At 41.0% G+C, this 10,023-nt stretch overlaps 1 pseudogene; it reads right to left on the reverse strand.

The window, feature by feature from the left end:
- Positions 1-4,282: 4,282 nt before the first annotated feature.
- LOC104665670 lies at positions 4,283-5,026 on the reverse strand (annotated as a pseudogene).
- Positions 5,027-10,023: the final 4,997 nt, after the last annotated feature.

Here is a 10,023-nt window from a genome sequence, read left to right on the forward strand (position 1 = left end):
GGTTTCAAAGAACATCTTTATTTTTGCCTTCATTTTGTTATGTACCCAGTAGTTATTCAGGAGCAGGTTGTTCAGTTTCCATATAGTTGAGCTGTTTTCAGTGAGTTTCTTAATCCTGAGTTCTAGTATGATTGCACTGTGGTCTGAGAGACAGTTTGTTTAATTTCTGTTCTTTTACATTTGCTGAGGAGTGCTTTATTTCCAACTATGTGATCAATTTTGGAATAAGTGTGATGTGGTGCTGAGAAGAATGTATTTTCTGTTGATTTGGGGTGGAGAGTTCTGTGGATGGCTATTAGGTCCACTTGGTGCAGAGCTGAGTTCAATTCCTGGATATCCTTGTTAACTTTCTTTCTCATTGATCTGTCTAATGTTGACAGTGGGGTGTTGAAGTCTCCCATTATTATTGTATGGGAGTCTAAGTCTCTTTGTAAGTCTCTAAGGACTTGCTTTATGAATCTGGGTCCTCCTGTATTGGGTGCATATATATTTAGGATAGTTAACTCTTCTTGTTGAATTGATCCCTTTACCATTATGTAATGGCCCTGTTTGTCTCTTTTAATCTTTGTTGGTTTAAAGTCTGTTTTATCAGATACTAGGATTGCAACCCCTGCTTTTTTTCTGTTTTCCATTTGCATGGTAGATCTTCCTCCATCCTTTATTTTTAGCCTATGTGTGTCTCTGCACGTGAGATGGGTCTCCTGAATACAGCACACTGATGGGTCTTGACTCTATCCAATTTGCCAGTCTGTGTCTTTTAATTGGAGCATTTAACCCATTTACATTTAAGGTTAATATTGTTTTGTGTGAATTTGATCCTGTCATTATGATGTTAGCTGGTTATTTTGCTCATTAGTTGATGCAGTTTCTTCCTAGCATCAATGGTTTTTACAATTTGGCATGTTTTTGCAGTGGCTGGTATCAGTTGTTCCTTTCCATGTTTAGTGCTTTCTTCAGGAGCTCTGGTAAGGCAGGCCTGGTGGTGACAAAATCTCTCAGCATTTGCTTGTCTGTAAAGGATTTTATTTCTCCTTCACTTATGAAGCTTAGTTTGGCTGGATATGAAATTCTGGGTTGAAAATTCTTTTCTTTAAGAATGTTGAATATTGGCCCCCACTGTCTTCTGGCTTGTAGAGTTTCTGTTGAGAGATCCGCTGTTAGTCTGATGGGCTTCCCTTTGTGGGTAACCCTACCCTTCTCTCTGGGTGCCCTTAATATTTTTCCTTCATTTCAACTTTGGTGAATCTGACAATTATGTGTGTTGGAGTTGCTCTTCTCAAGGAGTATCTTTGTGGTGTTCTCTGTATTTCCTGACTTTGAATGTTGGCCTGCCTTGCTAGGTTGGGGAAGTTCTCCTGGATAATATCCTGAAGAGTGTTTTCCCACTTGATTCCATTCTCCCCATCACTTTCAGGTACTCCAATCAGACATAGATTTGGTCTTTTCAGGTCCCATATTTCTTGGAGGCTTTGTTCATTTCTTTTTACTCTTTTTTCTCTAAACTTCTCTTCTCACTTCATTTCATTCATTTGATCTTCAATTGCTGATACCCTTTCTTCCACTTGATGGAATTGGTTACTGAAGCTTGTGCATGCATCATGTAGTTCCTGTGCCATGGTTTGCAGCTCCATCAGGTCATTTAAGGTCTTCTCTATGCTGTTTATTCTAGTTAGCCATTTGTCTAATCTTTTCCCAAGGTTTTCAGCTTCTTTGTGATGAGTTTGAACGTCCTCCTTTAGCTCGGAGAAGTTTGTTATTACCGATCATCTGAAGCCTTCTTATCTCAACTCATTAAAGTCATTCTTCATCCAGTTTTGTTCTGTTGCTGGTGAGGAGCTGCATTTCTTTGGAGAAGAAGATGTGCTCTGATTTTTAGAATTTTCAGCTTTTCTGCTCTGGTTTCTTCCCATCTTTGTGGTTTTATCTACCTTTGGTCTTTGATGATGGTGACATACAGATGGGGTTTTGGTGTGGATGTCCTTTCTGTTTGTTAGTTTTCCTTCTAACAGTCAGGAGCCTCAGCTGCAGGTCTGTTGGAGTTTGCTGGAGGTGCACTCCAGACCCTGTTTGCCTACGTATCACCACCAGAGGCTGCAGAACAGCAAATATTGCAGAACGGCAGATGTTGCTGCCTGATCCTTCCTCTGGAAGCTTCATCTCAGAGGGGCATCTGGCTGTATGAGGTGTTATGAGGTGTCAGTCGGCCCCTTCTGGGAGGTGTCTCCCAGTTAGGCTACTCGGGGGTCAGGGACCCACTTGAGGAGGCAGTCTGTCTATTCTCAGATCTCAAACTCTGTGCTGGGAGAACCACTCCTCTCTTCAAAGCTGTCAGATAGGGACGTTTAAGTCTGCAGAAATTTCCACTGCCTTTTGTTCAGCTATGCCCCGCCCCCAGAGGTGGAGTCTACAGAGGCAGGCAGGCCTCCTTGAGCTGCAGTCGGCTCCACCCAGTTAAAGCGTCCCTGCTGCTTTGTTTACCTACTCTAGCCTCAGCAATGGTGGACGCCCCTCCCCCAGCCTTGCTGCTGCCTTGCAGTTGGATCTCAGACTGCTCTGCTAGCAGTGAGTGAGGCTTTGTGGGCGTGGGACCCTCTGAGCCAGGCGCGGGATATAATCTCCTGATGTGCTGTTTGCTAAGACCATTGGAAAAGCGCAGTATTAGGGTGGGAGTGTCCTGATTTTCCAGGTACTGTCTGTCACAACTTCTCTTGGCTAGGGAAGGGAATTCCCCGACCCCTTGCACTTCCCAGGTAAGGCAATGCCCTGCCCTGCTTTGGCTGACACCCTGTGGGCTGCACCCACTGTCCAACAAGCCCCAGTGAGATGAACCTGGTACCTCAGTTGGAAATGCAGAAATCACCCATCTTCTGTGTCACTCACGCTGGGAGCTGTAGACTGGAGCTGTTCCTATTCAGCTGTCTTGGAACCTCTCACCATACACCAAAATTTTAAATGGAACATATTACAAAATTTTTCCAATCAATCTCTCCCCTCCCAGAAAAAATAGGAACTTATTTCTTTTTCAGGGTGGGGAGGAAGAAAGGGGATCATAGGACATGGAAACAGTAGTTATATTAGTAGTATTTTTCTTGTTATGATAAACTTTCTGCTTAAACTTGGTAAGAGACCATTAGCTGCCAAGAGGGAATAAGGAATAAATTTCAAAAAATGTAAAATTTCCTTTAGAGAAGTTTCAGAACCAAAAGACTAATTTACATGAAAAGCTGTAGAGAAAGTAGTTGAAAACTCCATTCATAAAACTTTTATTCCACTTACATGAATTTAATACACCTGTTCTTAACAATTATGCTTAGATTGTTCATGAAAATTCCATAAGACATTAAACAAAGCTAGCCATCATCTCAAGTTATTTCTCCGTTAACTATTTTTACAGCACATGTGTGTTAGGCAAGTACCAAAAAAAAAAAAAAAAAAAAAAAAAAATCACAAAAGCAAAAAACCTAAAAAAAAGTTAAATACATGGTTTTTTTTTTTTTTTTTTTTTTTTTTTTTTTACTGCTGTGCTTGATATATATGAAGTAATGAATACCAAGCAATTCATTTTTACTGCATCTTTACTTTTACATTTGTTCTTAGGTTGCCTAACACATTTAAATACAAATAAAATGAGTGAAGCAAAAATAATGAAAGCTAACAGCTGGTAACTTTACAAATAATGCAATGTGAACTGTTTCTGCCCTTATCCAGAGTAAAATACGTTACAACTTTGTCTAAAGGAAGACTTCTGCAGTTGTAGTCAAAGGTTGTGAGATTGAGTATTCCACAGATATACATGGTTTAACATGTGGTACCCATGGAGTATCTGTTTCTACCACAGCCTTGTAAGTGCTCCATACCTTAAAGTACCCACAATTACTACACCTGTGACTGGAACCAATGTTCCCTTTTATTCCCCACCAGGACAAACCAATATGTAGGCAGTTTTCTTTGCTTTGACATGGAAGCAGTTTTAACACTGGCCCTTGTGAAGCCACAATGTACCAAAAGTACTATACCAAACATTTATAACTTGTATAAAAATTCCACATCCCCATATTGGCCACCTCAAGATGAAAACAGATAACTCCCTAAATGTTAAGTGGCTCTACTCCCCTAATATTAAACATAGAGACCATATGGGAAATATAGAAATTCAAATAGAAGTAACATAAACCTGTCATAAGTTGTAAACAAAAAACTATTTGTGGGACCGCATGGATGACAACGGGAATGGTCTACTGTGTAAATTTTAGAATAAAGCAGACAAAAGTTGGAAGGCCAATTAATCTTCCCTGCCTTCTCCTGCTTCAGCTTCGTCTCCTGGGTATCTGATGTCCACAGTGTCAAGTTATCTCTCAGTAATTGCATTAGTGTGCTGTCTTTGTATGACTCTTCACTTAATGTATCAAGTTCAGCAATGGCTTCATCAAAAGCTGTCTTTGCAAGAGAGCAGGCTTTCTCTGGGGAGTTCAGAATCTCATAATAGAACACAGAGAAGTTAAGGGCCAGACCCAGTCTGATAGGATGTGTTGGTTGCATTTCCTTTTTGCTGATTTCAAAAGCTTCTTGGTATGCTTCTTGTGACTGATCCACAGTCTCTTTCTTGTCATCAGCAGCAACCTCAGCCAAGTAACGGTAGTAATCTCCTTTCGTTTTCAAATAGAAGACTTTGTTCTGCTTGTGAAGTATTGGGGATCAAGAACTTTTCCGAAAGAGACAGTACATCATTGCAGACATCTCTTAGCTACGTCTCAATTTTCTCTCTGTATTCACAAGCCATCTGCTGTTTTTTCTCAGCCCCTTCCGTCTTTTTGGTTCAGTACTTGAGACGACCCTCTAAGATGACCTGTGGGATCCTACAACATTTTTATAAGCAACTGAGAGAAGATTCTCTCCTCATTGGATAATTCAGCTCCTTGCTCAGTTACAGACTTCATGCGGCTGTCATGTCATCATATTGGTCAGCCTGCTTGGCCAGTTTGACCTTCTGAACCAGCTCATTTTTATCCATGACTGGATGTTCTGTGTCCGGAGTGGGTGGTGGCGGTGGAGGGACAGGGGCTCAGCAGTCTTTGGGCAGCGGCAAGGCTGAGACTCTGGGGATGGAATTTCGACATGAGATTTGGAGGGGACAGCTATCCAAACTATATCAGTTATTTTCCAAAATATACGAATCTGATCAAGCTAGTCCACTATTAAAATCCTTTAATGGCTTCTCATTACACTTGGGAAAAAATTCAACTCCTAGATGCATGGTGTGCCCACCTGTTGAGTTCTTCAGCCTTTTTTCCTGTAAGTTCTTAACTTATGCTTTTTCTCGAGTCTAACACGACTACCATATTTCAGTAAATCTGAGATATCAACCATAAGATGCACCATTGTTTTATGTGACATTAAGAAAAAACAATTCTGCCAACTAAAATGGTAAAATAACTTACATTGCGAGGGATGTCCAATTTCAGAGATGTGAAAACGAGAGAAAATCTGGGTTTGGTACCAGTGAAACAGTTCTTTTCTTAGCTCTGTGGAACCAGCTTCCATCATGTCTGGGCTTCCCCATGTGCTATTTCCTCTTCCTCCTTCCTCACACTCCCCCTTATCCTCATAACATCCCCCACATCCATCTTCAGCAAAACTAAACATTAGGTAAAATTGGTCCAGTGCACCCATTCTCCTTTTGTTCTCTTTTTTACTAAAATCGCATTTCCTTCCCCAACTGAGCTTAAGTTTGGAAGAGATGTTGGGGCTTGACTTAGGCTTTGACAGGGCGTGTCCTTATTCTGTTTTTTTTTTTTGAGACAGAGTTTTGCTCTGTCACCCAGGCTGGAGTGCAGTGGCGTGATCTTGGCTCACTGCAAGCTCTGCCTCCCAGATTCACACCATTCTCCTGCCTCAGCCTCTGGAGTAGCTGGGACTATAGGCACCCGCCATCTTGCCCGGCTAATTTTTTGTGGCTTTTTTTAGTATAGACGGGGTTTCACTGTGTTAGCCAGGATGGTCTCCATCTCCTGACCTCGCGATCCACCCGTCTCAGCCTCCCAAAGTGCTGGGATTACAGGCGTGAGCCACCGCACCTGGTCAGTGTGTCCTTATTCTTAAAGCCTATCTGGGATCTCACCTGGGTGCCAGGTACATTAATGAGAGGTAATGAAATTTCTCAGACAGGGCATTCCAGAATGCCCCAGGACTGCTAACCCTCTGCTATGGGCATCACCTTCAATCCTGAAGAAGTTGCTGTCTGGTAAGTACACTGTTGCTTCTACAATGGGGAGCTGTATCCTGTGCATGTACCATCCAGCCATGCCACATATTCCCAGAAGGCACCCACCTGAACTCCCAAGGGTCTCATCTACACATCTCCCTCCTTTCTGATGCCTCTTCATCCAGATTCCAAACATTTCAGCTGATCCAACTTCTAGTTTCTGATCTCTGCCTCCTCAGCTCAGCAAGGCCACTATGCTCTACTTGGAGTCTGGCTCTCTGGGTCATCCCCAGGCAGAGAGTTGGGTGACTGTGGCTCACTTGTGAAATTTCCCTTCTCTTGCTGCTAGTGTAATGAACTCTTCTGACCTACGTTACACCCAGCTTCAAAATTATCAACATTTGGCCAGTCTTCTTCAATCTATATCACTAGATCTAGATTACTACCTCTAATATAGACACTATCTCTGATCTCTAATCTAAAGCACTGTGCAAATTACTTAGAGCAAATCCTAGACAGGTCATTTCATTGATAACTATTTAGCAAGCATCTCTAAACAGTAAGAATTCTTGAACAAAACCCCATAAAACACTATTTTACACAACATAATAACAATATTTTCTTAATATCATTATATATGGTAATATCCAAATTTCTTCAGTTCTTTCATAAATTCTTTATAGTTTTTTCAAATACTGATCCAAGTAAGGTCCCATACATTGCCATTGGTTGCTGTGTTTCCTAACACTTTTACAAACCTTTGGGTTGTTTCTCTCTCCTCCTTACAAATTGCTTATGAAGGAAATCAGTCTACATTTTCCTAACTGCAGCCCTGTTGTATTATTTAACATGTTCCTCTGTCCCCTGTATTTGTTCTGATAGACCAGCAGCTCTAGCTAGAACTTGATTAGATTGATGCTGGAATATTTTGGTAAGACTTTACCAAAAAAATAGTGCCCACTATTTTTTTTTTTTTTAATTTTGTAAACATGGGGTCCTGCTACATTGCCCACTTGCCTCTCTTTTTGTGGTGATCATTGCCTAGATCCATTATTTCAGTAGGGATTGTGAAATGGGGATATAGAATGATAGATCAAACCACTTATTATGTGTATTACTTCTATAAAGAGAAATTGCTTCCATTTTTCCCTTTATTTACCACAATTTTTCTCTTCCTTTCTTCCTTTCTCTTTCTTTTTCTTTCTTTCTCTTTCTTTCTCTCTCTTCCTTTCCTTTCCTTTCCTTCCTTTTCCCTTCCCTTTCCCTTCCCTTTCCCTTCCCTTTTCCTTCCCTTCCCTTCTCTTTTTCAAGGCAAGGTCTTGCTCTGTTGCCCAGGCTGAAAGGCAGTGGTGTGATCATGATTTACTGCAGCCTCAACCTCCCAGGCTCAAGCTACCCCCCTGCTTCAACCTCCCAAAGAGCTGGTATGGCAGGCAAGCTTTTTTTTTTTTTTTTTAGTTTTTTAGCAATGGGGTCTCACTATGTTGCCCAGGCTGATCTCAAACTCCTGGCCTCAAATGATCCTCCTGTCTCATACTCCCAAAGTGCTGGGTTTACTTTGTATGAGTCACTGCACCCAGCCCCAATTTTCAAAATAATCATTTGGTTATCTAATAGCCACAAAAGTGGGCCAATAAAGGTTTTCTTTCTATTAAGAACTAACGGACTTAAACATATTTAAAGTGATTCACTATATTGTTGATACTATTCCTATTGATCCCCAAATTGTCCCATTTTTAGTCACTGTGAGCCCTTGCAAATTGGATCCTGAATTCTTTTGACATGATTCTAGTTAAGTGGTTGTTTTGTTTGAGACAGGGTCTCACTCTTGCCCACGCTGGAGTGCAATGGTACAATAGCTCACTGTAGCCTTGAACTCCTGGACTCGTGCAATCCTCTTACGTAGCTGGAACTACAGGCATGGGCTGCCGTGCCCACTATTTTTTTTTTTTTAAATTTTGTAAACATGGGGTCCTGCTACATTGCCCAGACTGGTTTCACACTTCTGACCTCAAGCAATCTGCCCTCCTCAGCCTGTAACTCTTTTTTTTTTTTTTGAGATGGAGTCTCGCTCTGTCGCCCAAACTGGAGTGCAGTGGCCAGATCTCAGCTCACTGCAAGCTCCGCCTTTTGGGTTCACGCCATTCTCCTGCCTCAGCCTCCCGAGTAGCTGGAACTATAGGTGCCCACCACCTCGCCCGGCTAGTTTTTTGTATTTTTTAGTAGAGACGGAGTTTCACCAGGTTAGCCAGGATGGTCTCGATCTCCTGACCTTGTGATCCGCCCGTCTCGGCCTCCCAAAGTGCTGGGATTACAGGCTTGAGCCACCGCGCCCGGCCGTCAGCCTGTAACTCTTAAAGCACTGGGATTACAGGCATGAGCCACCCCAACTGGCCCTAGTTAAGTGTTTGCTAGCTACCTTGCTTTCTGGTAATAAGCCTAGATGACCCAGGCTCATCTTACACATTTCCCATCCCCGATCTGGAGAAACCCATTTCTTCAACGAGCCCTGGTTCCTTTCATGGGGAAATATTTAGGGATCACAAACTGCTCACTGTCCCTGGGTTGCTCTTTGATTTAAGGTCTTTTCATGGGCAGAGTTAGGAAATAATTTTGAAAGATAAAACATAAAATGTGTTTTATATTATTACATACTAGTATTTCCAACTCAAATGGAAAATTGTAAGGTTTTTAAATTAACTTTTTGAAATCTTCCATCCGTTTCCCCTTTCTTATGGAAAAACCCATACTGCAAGTCCCAGTTCCCAATGATGTTAACATAATTACTTATTTACCAAAAGTAAAAGATAGTGAAAACAGTTGAATTTTTTTCTTCTTTTACAGTTCTTTTTGTCCGAGGTAACAGCCCATTATGAATATACAGTGGAATTACCATGTTTTTAAATTACTTAAAATTCCTACTCTGTGTGTGGTCATGCCACTAACATGATGTAGAATTGGGTTCACTGTCTCACTTTGCTTTTGGTTGTTTGGGGATTGGTTTTTCAAATTTAATTTTTGTTTTAAAGTTCTGTGAAATATTTCCATAGTTTCAAAGGCAAATCTACAAAAGAAAGTTTATTTGGAGAAATCTCCTCTTTATTAGAAGACTATCAAGGTAGGCTTCATTTCTTTTCATAATTGGATAGTACTGCATTATGTGGCTGTACTATATTTAACCAGTACCCTACTGATGGATATTTGGATCATTTCCTTCTTTTGCTCTTACAAACAGTGCTGTGATGAATATCCTTGCACTTCTCTTTTGCTTATTTTTGCCAGTATTATCTTTGGGATTGATTCCTAGAAATAAAATGGCTGGGTCCAAGTGTAAATGTATATTTTTTGGTAGGTATTACCAGATTGCCCTGGATAAGGACTATGCCATTGTACATGCTGATTAGCAATGTATAAGAGCATCTATTTCTCTATAATTTGACCAAGGGAGTATGTTGGCAAACTTTTGAACTTTTGGCAGTCTCATAGGTAAGAAATAATATCTCTATGAAGTTTTAATTTGCTAAATGCAATTTTCTGTTTACCACTGAAATTAGAATAAAGAGGCATAAATTGTTTTATCTTGATAATTTTTTCTTTAATTTAGCATGACAATCATCATAGATATACAAGCTACATCCAGGCTTGATAAGCCTGTGGCTACAACACGAAGTCCCATTACCTTTTTTTTTTTTTTTAATGACAGAGTCTTGCTCTGTTGCCCAGACTGGAGTGCAGTGCTGTGATTATGGCTCACTGCAGCCTTGACCTCCTGGACTCAAGTGATTCTCTCACTTCAGTCACCCGAGTAGACAGGACAATAG

The sequence above is a fragment of the Rhinopithecus roxellana genome, chromosome 11 (assembly GCF_007565055.1).
Source record: "Rhinopithecus roxellana isolate Shanxi Qingling chromosome 11, ASM756505v1, whole genome shotgun sequence".
NCBI classification, from domain to species: Eukaryota; Metazoa; Chordata; class Mammalia; order Primates; family Cercopithecidae; genus Rhinopithecus; species Rhinopithecus roxellana.